Genomic DNA, 14,663 nt, shown 5'->3' with positions numbered 1-14,663 from the left:
CTGTTAAGCCATTACCTTAATACCATTTTTTACGTTGTCCACTACCTTTCATTAACAGGTTAGCTACCATCAGTGTCAATACTTAATTGCTATTAATTAAAAATGCATACAACAACAGACAGTTTATGATTAAAAAAGGAAGACATGCATCAGTTCAGATGTTTATTTACCCCGTGTACCTAATTGTGCTATTATAAATTTCTTGGCAGATTATTCTTGAAGGAAAACTTGTACCAAAAGTTGTTTCAATGATTGCAAGCGATGTTAGTTTCGGCAACAATGATTGTCTTAGCGTCATTACGTTTCCACATTTTTAAAGATGGTGAATAGTCCAACTAATTATGCGTTTGCATAGTAATAGGTCGAGTATTGAATAACATCGAAGCCCATTATTTAATAGATGGACACGTTCCAGACAAAACGTTGATATGGGCGATATGTGTACATGCTAGCTAGTTTAAGATTACTTACAAGATGTGCAGCATTCTGCCTAGAAGGAACTAGGTATACGCATTTGATGAAGTCCAGGTATTGTGTCTATTTGATGTTGAAATGTTGATAGTTCTTATAGGTGTTATCTGAATGAGTGCTGTATCCAGGAGACATTTTAACAAATGTTGCAGCGTTCGGGAGAGAAGTTACGTTTGACAACTTGATTGTCTTTTTCCATTGGCGAGCTGTTTTCGGACGAATGGAGGTGGTGCTCGGGAAAGCCTCTAGCATATAATTCATCATTCATCGCTTTAACGACTTTTTTACCTTTACCAGCTTGGTATTCCATTGTAGCCTCAGGGAGTTCATCTATAAAACTGAAGTTGGCCACTCGCCTCATTGGACTAGGTGAGCGGCATGTGCAGCAGTCAGATGAAGCGCTGTAAGCAGACTTTCTTAGTTGTGCCCAGTCCAGCTCTTGGTTCCATTCGACCACACTGTTGTTATGATTACATAAGTCGTGTTTCTGGCAACCACAAGAGTCATCAGAGTAGAAATTTGGTGGTTTGCCAGATGGTGTTTGGCTATGACTATGTGGACAACCTTTAGCGCTAGCGCAGCAGGATGGATCATTACTAGCACAATATGGTTTGGGTGGTGGCATCTCAACAACGTATTTGTAGTCTGGAGTGCATTCAGGTTTTTTGTTGCAAAGATCTTGTTGATAAGTTTGAGAACACTGGCAGCCACATCCGGCACTTACTGTACCAGCTGGACATTTGCATCCAGGGTTCCATTCTGGTGTACATGTTGGTTTGATGTTTACGACTTCTGGGCGATAAGCATCATTTGGAAAACCACAACAAGCATCATCTCTTTTTTTGTCACAAAAGCCGACTTCATACGGTCTTTCATTATCACAGCTAGAGCAAGTTGCAGTACCAGCACCAGCGCCGCCGTTGTAACTGCCCGTACAGCCACAGCCTTGGTTGGGTAGGGGTTCAGTGTTATGATTGCAATTCATGTCGTACTGCTTTTTGTCTTGTTGTGAGTAAACATCGCTAATTTGCCTCAAAGCGGCAAAACTTTCATCGCCGCCGTCCAATGCTTGCAAGTAAACATCTGTGACACACTCTGGAACATCAAAATAACTAGAGCAGTCATTGCTGTTGCAGGAAACGTTGAGATCATCGACGAAGTAAGTCTGGTCGTTCTTTGTATCAATACATTTTTGCCCGGAACGCTCAGCTGAACCAATGGCCAGACGATTAGAGTTGCCAAAAGGATCCATTCTTGAGTTCCGATCAAGAGATGACACAAAATATATTGTTTCTTTTTTAAGTGTAGGACGGAGATTGCTGTGTTCAGGACGGAGATACACGGGGTGAATGTGACGTTAGACTGTTTTGTATGACGTAGTGCTGCGACTGTGTAGCAACGAAGTAAATCTATGTGTGCACAAGTGCAGTCTTATGATGACGTCAAATATCGAAAGTACTTGGTGGTGCGCAAAAGGTTCGGCTGTGATTTTCAATATAGGCCAAAAAAATGTTTAATAAAAACATGCACACATCTCTAACTTCTCATTCTTTATGCACACTACATAATGCGTACTACATAATAAACAAATAAATATAAATATATATATATATATATATATATATATATATATATATTTATATATTTATTTATTTATTTATTTATTTATTTATTTATTTATTTATTTATTTATTTATTTATTTATTTATTTATTTATTTATTTATTTATTTATTTATTTATTTATTTATTTATTTATTTATTTATTTATTTATTTATTTATTTATTTATTTATTTATTTATTTATTTATTTATTTATTTATTTATTTATTTATTTATTTATTTATTTATTTATTTATTTATTTATTTATTTATTTATTTATTTATTTATTTATTTATTTATTTATTTATTTATTTATTTATTTATTTATTTATTTATTTATTTATTTATTTATTTATTCATGTATTCATGTATTTATTTATTTATTTATTTATTTATTTATTTATTTATTTATTTATTTATTTATTTATTTATTTATTTATTTATTTATTTATTTATTTATTTATTTATTTATTTATTTATTTATTTATTTATTTATTTATTTATTTATTTATTTATTTATTTATTTATTTATTTATTTATTTATTTATTTATTTATTTATTTATTTATTTATTTATTTATTCACACATTTTATTTGATTTCTGTTAAAAGGCAGGTCTGACGCAACCTTTGTATATACTCCAAAATCACTTAGTTGTATCTGCAACCAATGTAGTGATGCTATCACGATTAATGAAACTTACGCACACTCAAATGATATCTTCGCATTAATCTTTTATAATTTTTAAATATGTAGTGCTAAAATGTTTCTAGATCTATGTAGGTTAAGCTACGTACATTACATCGAGTTTGAGATAGAAGGGATCAATCAGATTCTAGATTGTGAAGGGACGGGGGTAATAGAAACATCGATTTGGGTAACTTAGCAATAGGGTCTTTTATCTTAGCACATAAATTTAGAGGAAACCCATAGGGGCTAGGCATAAACATTGTCATACCGGACGATCACTAGGTAAGCAGATGAAGCGGGAGTAGGCTCTCCTAATTATTTCTTGTAACCCCTTTGTATAACAGGATTGGGATGGCAGTATCGGTGGAATCGGGCTAAAGACATACAGAAGTTTGTAACAAACACCGCTCATTTTCGGAAAAAAAAAATAACACATAGAGGCGAACAGTTCTAAAACAAGTTGTTTTGGGAGTTTATATATATTAAATGTATGGTTTTTTTTTTAAGAGATCGGAAGTAGAATAAAGTACCACTTTAGGTTATAGACAGTTTTACAGAAAAACTTTTAGAAACTTTTTTTTCCGACTCAGGAAGGTATAAAACAGTGATTTTAAGATACTTCCTCTACACGAGAAAATAAAACATTGACGTCCAATGATAATCTAAATAAAGTTATTGTGTCGTCACGTCATCATATTTTTAAAATGTCGCTGTTCACAAAAGGAGCAAAGTCAACGAACTAAATGCAGTGATATTTTTACAAATAAAATGAAATAAAAACTATTTTCTTTAAATATTAGAACGGGTGAACCACTGTGATAGCGGGGAAAATCCTGGTAGACCGCCATGATCACTGCCGTTGGCCTTTGATTTAAAAAAAAATGTCTTTATTCAAATTAATAACCCTTCTAATTTGTCTTTTTGTTATGATTGTATATTGCAATTGGCATTTCCTCGGCCGCATGGATACATTAAATCTATCACTGTATGCAATAAGGAAACACTATATAATTATAATGAAAAACATCGGTCGTTCATTAAAATTTTCGTAAGGGTATTCAATGAATAATATAAATAGTGTATATATATATATATATATATATATATATATATATATATATATATATATATATATATATATATATATATACGTATACGTATACGTAGCAGTTCTCGTGATCACAGGGGAGGGGACATATGTCCCCGGGCGCCGACCTAAGGGTGCGCCAAAATGGGTTGGAAAAAGTAATCGAAAGTTTGAGGGGGGGGGGTGCAAATCGAAAGCTTGAGGGGGGGTGCACATCAAAAGTTTGAGGGGGGGTGCAAATCGAAAGTTTGTCCCCGGGCACCGCGAGGGGTCGCTACGCCTCTGCTCGTGATTCTTTATAATGCCTAGGTATTTTATGTACATTACCTAGGTATTCTAGCGTAGCGACCCTTCCCGGGGACAAAATTTTGATTTGCCCCCCCCCTCGCTACGCTACTGCTATAAAATGCGGATATTCATACATTGCCAGTAATACACATATATATATATATATATATATATATATATATATAGAGAGAGAGAGAGAGAGAGAGAGAGAGAGAGAGAGAGAGAAAGAGAGAGAGAGACAGAGAGAGAGAGAGAGAGAGAGAGAAAGAGAGAGAGAGACGGAGAGAGAGAGATTCAACATATTTATATAGGGATTTTTAATTGAAGAGCATCATTTTATTGTTTTTTTAGTGTTTATGTTTTTTTTTTCATTGTTCGTTTCGACTGACAGTTTAGCTCTTTTAAGAATCAGTATGATATATTATTTTTAAAGCTAATTGAGACCATAGCTAGTTTACATAATGAGGCCAACTCGATTCATTCTTATCGACGTCTACATCACGTTGATACGAGTGAGTTGGATTAAAGTAGAGAAAAATAACAAGGAACATAGCAGAATAAGATGCTCAGATATGGTCACATATCAGTTGAGCGTTCTATTTGTAGCAGGGGTGCCCATGGAACAAGGCCTTAAATAATCCCGATGAATTCCCCGTGCAGATAGCCGCTCAGTGGTGGCGACCAGCGCAACACGCGCCAACGAGGTCGGCATCAAAGAGCAGTGTTTTAGCCACTCATTCCTTCAAGATTCCTGTCTGGGATTTATAGTATTTGATAAACGCACCGTGTTTTATTTTAAACTTTTCAACACTTCAACACTTAATAATAATATGTAGTATTTTATGTCCTAGTTAGTAATTTGTGAAAAAACTGGTTAGAGAAATATTATTTAAACATTTTGAGCGAATTCAAAAATAATATTTCAAACAGGTGTTGCTCTATTTATTTATTTAGATGTAATATCGAGCTATTTTTTTTGTATGTGGATGCAAGCGCTACACTGTTAGAGCTAGCACAAGTAAAGCTCACACGCAACCTGAGCAGTTCATTTTCATCACTTCATCGGTTGAAATGTAATTGGCAGGATGAGTTTGAAAGGCGTTAAATTGGAACAAACTGGCTGGCGAGAAGAAATCCTCTGAGTTACATTCAGGCCTCTCGTAAATAGACAAACAACAAGGAGCACTGCACATCGGAAACTTTTTTGACTTGGGGGAATTAAAACTGAGTTCATGAGTAGATGGGTGCATAATGATTTCGTCGTCTGGAAACTCACTGTCCTGATAATTTAAGGTAAGGAATATTTTATTACACAAGATACTATGGACTTCTACAACAAGTTTAAAGGCATAAGCTGACACCAATAAACTGTAATTAAACAAGAGACGGAGAGACATTATCTAACGGCCGTAAAGCTAACCAGCTATCTACGTTTCCAATGTCACGACCTACCACCTTACGAAATCACAACACGCTTTTTACTTTCTCGTATATACGAAGTATAGAGAAAGTCTTGTAATCGTGGAAAAAAAAATGGAGATTTTTGCAAATCTCGACGTTTTACACCTCACTGATAAGGAAAAACATAATTTTGCAATCATGTCTGTGTGTCTGTGTGTCTGTCTGTCTGTGTGTAAACACGATAACGAGTACCGTTACAGCTAGGTTGATGAAATTTCATATATAAGTATTTTATCAAAATCGTAGATCCGTATCAACTTTTGAGCGATTTCCGATAACCGGAAGTGGTACTTTTTCTACTTTGAATTTTTCAAAAGCCTATAACTTGAGTACTATTTCAGATAGATAAATGAAATTTCAGATGTAAGTAAAAGATCTAATTCTCTACCTTCTGTCAAATTTTGAGTAATTTCCGTTGACCGGAAGTACTAATTTACGCTATATCCGATTTTTCAAAAAACGCATGTAAATTTATAAAGTACTAATAATATTGCGTACTATTATACACCAAGCGAACGCCGAATAAAGATTCGGCGGGTGCGCAATTCTTTTTTTTATGAGATTCTATTCTATTTTTTAAAAGTTTAAGTATTTAAAATGGATTAAAAATCATAACTATATCCCCAGTTACCATCCCCTGTTGTTTTATATAAGAATATTCGAGAAAGTTTAGGGGAGATCACTACCGGTTTATTTACACTTCAAACTAGACGAAATCAGCATAACACAAGAACCAAATCAATTCAATTGTGCAGAAATAGGCAACCACTTAATCAGCATTTAGTTGAAGGGTGAAAGATGGGGAGGTTGTAGGGGAGGTTGTACAACATTTAGTTGAAGGGTGAAAGATGGGGAGGTTGTAGGGTAGGTTGTACAACATTTAGTTGAAGGGTGAAAGATGGGGAGGTTGTAGGGGAGGTTGTACAACATTTAGTTGAAGGGTGAAAGATGGGGAGGTTGTAGGGTAGGTTGTACAACATTTAGTTGAAGGGTGAAAGATGGGGAGGTTGTAGGGGAGGTTGTACAACATTTAGTTGAAGGGTGAATGATGGGGAGGTTGTAGGGTAGGTTGTACAACATTTAGTTGAAGGGTGAAAGATGGGGAGGTTGTAGGGTAGGTTGTACAACATTTAGTTGAAGGGTGAAAGATGGGGAGGTTGTACAACATTTAGTAGAAGGGTGAAAGATGGGGAGGTTGTAGGGGAGGTTGTACAACATTTAGTTGAAGGGTGAAAGATGGGGAGGTTGTAGGGGAGGTTGTACAACATTTAGTTGAAGGGTGAAAGATGGGGAGGTTGTAGGGGAGGTTGTACAACATTTAGTTGAAGGGTGAAAGATGGGGAGGTTGTACAACATTTAGTTGAAGGGTGAAAGATGGGGAGGTTGTACAACATTTAGTTGAAGGTTGAAGGATGGGGAGGTTGTACAACATTTAGTTGAAGGATGGGGAGGTTGTACAACATTTAGTTGAAGGGTGAAAGATGGGGAGGTTGTAGGGGAGGTTGTACAACATTTAGTTGAAGGGTGAAGGATGGGGAGGTTGTACAACATTTAGTTGAAGGATGGGGAGGTTGTACAACATTTAGTTGAAGGGTGAAAGATGGGGAGGTTGTAGGGGAGGTTGTACAACATTTAGTTGAAGGATGGGGAGGTTGTACAACATTTAGTTGAAGGTTGAAAGATGGGTAGGTTGTACAACATTTAGTTGAAGGTTGAAAGATGGGGAGGTTGTACAACATTTAGTTGAAGGTTGAAGGATGGGGAGGTTGTACAACATTTAGTTGAAGGATGGGGAGGTTGTACAACATTTAGTTGAAGGGTGAAAGATGGGGAGGTTGTAGGGGAGGTTGTACAACATTTAGTTGAAGGGTGAAGGATGGGGAGGTTGTACAACATTTAGTTGAAGGGTGAAAGATGGGGAGGTTGATCCAACGTACTAAGTGGGAGAAAGTCTTTCATTTAAATCAGCGACATCATGAACTCAACCAACCAACTGTAATTAACATTTGAAGACATTGTTTGGAATGGTACATATATTATACAACATGGCGGTATTAGGGATGAGGTTTATTTTTATTGATGACCGCTTAAGTTCAGATTAGGATTTTTTTGGGGTATTTTTTTTTTGTTGCTTTTATTTGCTAAACAAGAGACTAGAATTCAACTCTAAATTTATATCACTAATAATGGCTATTACGGCGATAGATCAACTTAATAGACAGAGTTAGATAAATGCGTTTCTAATACAATACATTTATTATAGGGTGTAGTTTGATTTTAATCAAGGATTGCTATTTATTTTTGTGATAAATGCTATGTGAATATATTTTTATAGATTGCTTAGTGTACAAGTAACGGGTCTTAAAAATATAGGGTCCCAGTCATGCCTAAGTGTACAAGTAACGGGTCTTAAAAATATAGGGTCCCAGTCATGCCTAAGTGTACAAGTAACGGGTCTTAAAAATATAGGGTCCCAGTCATGCCTAAGTGTACAAGTAACGGGTCTTAAAAATATAGGGTCCCAGTCATGCCTTAGTGTACAAGTAACGGGTCTTAAAAATATAGGGTCCCAGTCATGCCTTAGTGTACAAGTAACGGGTCTTAAAAATATAGGGTCCCAGTCATGCCTTAGTGTACAAGTAACGGGTCTTAAAAATATAGGGTCCCAGTCATGCCTAAGTGTACAAGTAACGGGTCTTAAAAATATAGGGTCCCAGTCATGCCTTAGTGTACAAGTAACGGGTCTTAAAAATATAGGGTCCCAGTCATGCCTTAGTGTACAAGTAACGGGTCTTAAAAATATAGGGTCCCAGTCATGCCTTAGTGTACAAGTAACGGGTCTTAAAAATATAGGGTCCCAGTCATGCCTTAGTGTACAAGTAACGGGTCTTAAAAATATAGGGTCCCAGTCATGCCTTAGTGTACAAGTAACGGGTCTTAAAAATATAGGGTCCCAGTCATGCCTTAGTGTACAACACTAGGCTATAAAAAGCTATTGAGTCTGACGGTGTGCACTTTTCAAGGAAATCAATCATTGTTGCGTTTTTGGTGGAGGTATTGGCGAGAGTTATTGAGATTTATATTGACAAAGTTTAAGATAAACATTTACACATAACTGTTGATTGTTTTATTTATCTATAAATAGTTTTATAACACGTTTTTTAAACATAATATCACGCTGAGGCGTACACGATAAATTCTGGACATTCCATGAAAATGTTGGCACCTGGGATTAAACAAGACACTCATTAAATGACAAAGTGTATTAAAACATGGTGTGACAGAACTTCAACAAATAAAAAGTGTAAGATAGGATTAGTAAAGCATACATATCTAGTTCTATTTTTCTTAGATTAAGGTCTTTACATAAAAGTATTCAAATGTTAATCAACTTGTAAAAACAAAAAGCAAGTACCTTTATTAAAATATACAAGTACATACAACTTGATGGAAATTCATTTACAGATCATGAAGGCCAAAGTATAGAAATCTAGAGTCGCTTTTTATAAGACCATTGTGGAGAATCGCAGCATGGATTTTAAAAATAGATTATTATCAATTTCTCCTGAGCATATTTATAAAGCAATCAATCCCCATCAGATGCAACCGTTTTTCCAGCATCTAGTAGCTTTTGTTTTAAGAAATCCAATAAAAAAAACCTGGGTGCCAAGAACTAAAGTTTGCCAAGAAGAAAAAATGCCATCGATTTGGTTGGGGTTGTCAAAGTTACAGTATTTACAAGTCATCTTGAGTCACGAATACGGTTTTCTAAACATCTTCTAACTATGGTCCTAATCCTAACATGTCAGTCACATTATCTAAACATCTTCTAACTATGGTCCTAATCCTAACATGTCAGTCACATTATCTAAACATCTTCTAACTGTGGTCCTAATCCTAACATGTCAGTCACATTATCTAAACATCTTCTAACTGTGGTCCTAATCCTAACATGTCAGTCACATTATCTAAACATCTTCTAACTGTGGTCCTAATCCTAACATGTCAGTCACATTATCTAAACATCTTCTAACTATGGTCCTAATCCTAACATGTCAATCAAATTATCTAAACATCTTCTAACTATGGTCCTAATCCTAACATGTCAGTCACATTATCTAAACATCTTCTAACTAATACTATGGTCCTAATCCTAACATGTCAGTCAAATTATCTAAACATCTTCTGTGGTCCTAATCCTAATATGTCAGTCACATTATCTAAACATAGTACGGCGTGGTCGAGTCGGTAAAGCTCATGGTTGCTAAACCGAAAAGTCTCGAGTTCGAACCCTCGGGCAGATGAGGCTCGTTATCTGGGGACAGCCACTCTTCTAGGAGAGAAAACTCCAAAATTAAAAACAACTGCTGCCTTGTAGTTTGTTCTTGGTTGGACAAAGGCTATGGAAGCAAATCCAAAAAGAAAAGCAGGCTGAAATCGGAGTCAATGGCCTCAATGGCGCATAACCAGTTGCCACGTAACGCTTAATTGTGTTGGAGGCGTGGTCGAGTCTGCAAAAAGCTCATGGTTGATAAATTCGAACAAAGTCTCGAGTTCAAACCCACTGGCAGATAAATCTCGTTCCCTTCAACACTAATAATTAAGAACGAAGAAGAAGAAGATCTAAACATCTTCTAACCGTGATCCTAATCCTAACATGTCAGTCACATTATCTAAACATCTTCTAACCGTGATCCTAACATTTCAACACGTCAGCAGAGTTGTCTTGTTTGAACGTCCTCTAATATTATTTCGGTAAAAGACTTTCAAGACATCAACACTTTAATTGAGCATATATCAAATAGCAGTCATTACTAGAAATTATACACAATAAAAATGGCTAACAAGCCAATGACAGGACGTTGGTGCAGTTAAAGTTATTTGTTTAGTTTAGATGTCGACGCTCTCCCCATTAGTTTTAATGGCGTCTCCTTAAATCAAGACCGGTAACTGCACAAGCATTCAAGAAATTAACGTTCCATGTTCGCCACTGATTGGCCAATAAAACACAATGGCTAAAAGATATCCCTTTTCACCGATCGGAGAAAGATATGCGTAAGGATGGAAACGTAAAGGTTTTCTGGCCTACCTAAAACACACAGATTTCATTTTATAGAGCTACATTCGACACAGTGATATCAAACTTGTAGAGGTATACTAGACACAGTGATATTAAACTTGTAGAGGTATACTAGACACAGTGATATCAAACTTGTAGAGGTATAGGACTACTAGACACAGTGATATCAAACTTGTAAAGGTATAGGACTACTAGATACAGTGATATCAAACTTGTAGAGGTATAGGACTACTAGATACAGTGATATCAAACTTGTAGAGGTATAGGACTACTAGATACAGTGATATCAAACTTGTAGAGGTATACTAGACACAGTGATATCAAACTTGTAGAGGTATAGGACTACTAGATACAGTGATATCAAACTTGTAGAGGTATACTAGACACAGTGATATCAAACTTGTAGAGGTATAGGACTACTAGACACAGTGATATCAAACTCGTAGAGTTATACTAGACACAGTGATATTAAACTTGTAAAGCTATCGGCCAACTAGACAAAAGATTTCTAGAATGATCAATGCTTTTACCTTTACTGTTATAGCTAAAGATAATTAAAGTTAATTTTCGCATTAATTGTAGATTTAAAATATTGTTACGTGTTACGTTTAATTAATATTTCTTTAATTTCTTTATCTAAGAAATTTTCTAGATTGATTTTCTAGCCAAGTATCCGTTTAAGGTCTGTTGAGCCCATCTCTCAACGGTCAAAACTAAGTTGGTTAAGGTTGATATGAGATATATAATTGATTCAGCTATCTGCGCATTGGCTGCTTTGTTGAGAAGGAATATTGTAAGAGTCGCCGACTTGCTCATTTTTATTTTTGCATTAAATTATTTTTTCATATTTTTTCAACTCAGTTATTATGTGTTTTGGCCAAATGATCAAATGGGCATGTTGAAGTTTACATGAAAAACTACAATTAAGGCTGCTTGTCTTACATTTTAGATGCATTTTTCTTTGTTTCCTAGCATTTTAGTCAATTTTAAATGAGCTCCTAGTCTTTTTGCTTAGCCGATACGTTCAACAATCGAGTAGTGCCCATGACAAACCCCTTATCGGTGTACAGGATCAGTGGTGACGTGTTTTACTTGTTCAAACGACTCGAGTGACTACTGTGTTCAGATTGATCCTTCATGGATGGATCACTAAATATTTGAAGCATCAAGATCCGGACAATCTGCCGACACCGACCAAGGCCCGACTGTATAAAGAGAAGAACAGACTGAGCCATCGGTTTTCACTACACCCAGCTAACGAAACTAAAAGAAATATCATTATCAAGCTTACGTTAACCGCTGAAATCTTCATAATAAACAGTTTAGAATAACAAATACAAGAGTATGGACCAGAAATGGTCTGTTGGTACAAAATTATGGACCAGCAATTGACTGGTGCATCGAAAAAGAGGTTCTCTTTAAAAAAAAAAAAACAAAAAAAAAAACAATTTGCAACATGTAGGCCTATAAACCTTCGACTTTTGACTTTTCATTTTTTTTACAGCATCTGATATAAATTAACATAAACTAAGATACACAATTCAATCTCAACAAATTAACCTGATCTATAAAAAGGTAACAGATTGTATCAAAATATTAATTATTGAGTTTTTTAGTTTTGTTTCAAACCATATTTTAATGCAACAATTAAGTAGGTATAACATTTATGTAGGCTTCATCTTAACATTTGATAATCAAATGTATACTTATTTTTTTTTAAGTGCACACGTTATGGACGGCCACGTGACCACAAAGATCAGCAATTCAAACTCAATCAATGAAATCCCTTTGCGTGGTAAGTTCATAATTTGAATCAACCAGCTTCCATGACCAATATGTTAAAACATTTACTGTAATGATAAGTCGAGAAAAAATAATCTAGTCTTTTCAATTTAAGAGCAACAATTATATATATATATATATATATATATATATATATATATATATATATATATATATATATATATATATATATGTATATATATATGTATATATATATATATATATATATATATATATATATATATATATATATATATATATATATATATATATATATATATATATATATATATATTAAGTATTGAACAGAGCAGAACATCCCCGTGATAGTTGCTCACTACAGCGATCTAAAAGATTTAGCTTAGCATATTCATATCTGTCTCACATACTTTTTTTCTCTCTTCAGTTTGCCATGCAAATTTCCTTTTTTTTTTCCTTTGGCCTCTTCTCTGTGAGAACACACAAGGCCGGGGTCTCCCGCGTAGAGCGGAACAAAAGTCTTTTTAAAAAGACCCATTGACTTGTGTGTCCCGGTCGCTGTGGGCTCCTTCATTAGCCACAATTGATTAACAAAGACGAAGATTGACAAAGCGTGTCAAATACTTTAAGGAACCGCAACTCTTTTTGACAGTTTTTTTAACTCCCTTTGCAAACTATCCGTTCGCTGATGTGTTTAGATTTTTAGAACTCCCAAGCTTACTCCATTAGCGTATTTTTTCACGACTTTAGAGAAGTTGATCTTGACCAATGTTTCCCAAAGTGGGTGATACCTTAGCCGGGGGGGGGGGGGGGGGGTTGGATGGATTATCCAGGGAAACGATAGAAGTTTAGGAGGCATTTCGGGGGGGGGGGGGGGCTGAATAACAAAAAGTGAAAGTCAAAGGTTCTAGAAAAAAATGTAGGCCATGCTAACGTGTGTTAAAATAACTCATTTCGTGTATATGATTAAAGGAAACGATAGGCCTCTTTTTATAACCATATACAAATTGTGAATACAGAATCTCCGGCTGTATATTGATGTCGGGTTAACCGCAAGTTTGAATGTCATTTATGGGAATATTTTAAATACATTTTCCGATTACACTAGTCTCTGTCCACGGTGAAGACTGGCTATCAAAATGTGCATGATTAGATAGCTTTGACATAGGGGCCTACTCTTTACCTTGGTGCTAAAACTTTAAAAAACATAGATGATTGACGAACAAAAATGACAGCATATTCGGCAATATGCTTTACGAATTTCATTAAATAAATCTACAGTTCTAGTGCCATAATCAAAAGACATCTGCTATTTGTGACAAAACCTGATTCGCACAAACGGAATATAGGATAAGGGGAATGTATGCATTTTTTTGAACGATTGTCAACAGTAGAATGGCCAACTTTCTGGCTACAAGAAACGATTTTAAAATATTTTAAAAATGATCATACTACACTGAGTATTGTTTTATTATTTTCAAGTATAACTATAAGCTTTCCAAAAATAACAAGAAGAAGAAATATAAGTAGCCACAAATGAGAAACAAAAGTTGGAATTAAAAGACGGCTAATCATGGTGATTGAAGATCTAAATGGTGATAAATATAGATTAATACATTAATGACACATTTTAATCCTTGTAACTCGCATGATTTAAATGTTATTTGATTTTTTTAAAAATTCCTATCTGAAAGTTACTGTGGTGAATTCGAAAATCTTACTTATCAAAGGCTTTACAAGCCTATTTGACATCAAAATGTTTTTGCACTGACAAAGCCATTGGTTTTATCGGCCAGCGCGACAAAGCATTAACGAAATAATTAACTTGGTTCTAATGTTGCTTGCAGTCATTCAAGAAGCATTTAACGACCACACTAAACTAACTCAATCAAGTAAATAAATGCCTGCCTTACTACCAACAAAAGTTTGCACTACTTTAACTTAAGAATTCCTACAATAGGTATTATCTGTTTAACATTATCATAAGCACCGAAATAGAAAGTTCACCAAGGAGCCTCTTTTTCATTATCAAGGCCAATCCTGATTTTTTTTTAATGTTAAAGAAAGAAACAATCAAAATGTAGATGAAGATGTATTTCTTACTCTTGTCAACGGAATGTTGTTGTACGCAACAGATAAGAACCCGCAGGGCTTTCAAGTGGAGGCTGCTGGCTACGAAACGACGTACATTCTCAAAGATGTCAAAAAGAAAGAAGCAGCCGAAG

At 35.1% G+C, this 14,663-nt stretch overlaps 1 protein-coding gene and 1 long non-coding RNA gene across 2 annotated transcripts in view; one reads left to right on the top strand and one right to left on the bottom strand.

Moving 5' to 3' along the window:
- LOC131953994 (derlin-2) overlaps nucleotides 1-14,663 on the bottom strand; it is a 47,261-nt gene that overhangs the window by 11,876 nt on the left and 20,722 nt on the right. The window lies entirely within an intron of this gene.
- Nucleotides 4,995-14,654, top strand: LOC131953995 (uncharacterized). Its single transcript, XR_009388727.1, has 3 exons — nucleotides 4,995-5,429; nucleotides 12,399-12,472; nucleotides 14,574-14,654. It is a non-coding gene; the product is annotated as an uncharacterized LOC131953995 (long non-coding RNA).

Source organism: Physella acuta, unplaced genomic scaffold (genome assembly GCF_028476545.2).
Source record: "Physella acuta isolate Inbredline_101_S28 unplaced genomic scaffold, ASM2847654v3 ptg000969l, whole genome shotgun sequence".
NCBI classification, from domain to species: domain Eukaryota; kingdom Metazoa; phylum Mollusca; class Gastropoda; family Physidae; genus Physella; species Physella acuta.
Note: the sequence above shows the minus strand (reverse complement) of the source record. Positions and strands in the feature narration are given on the sequence as shown.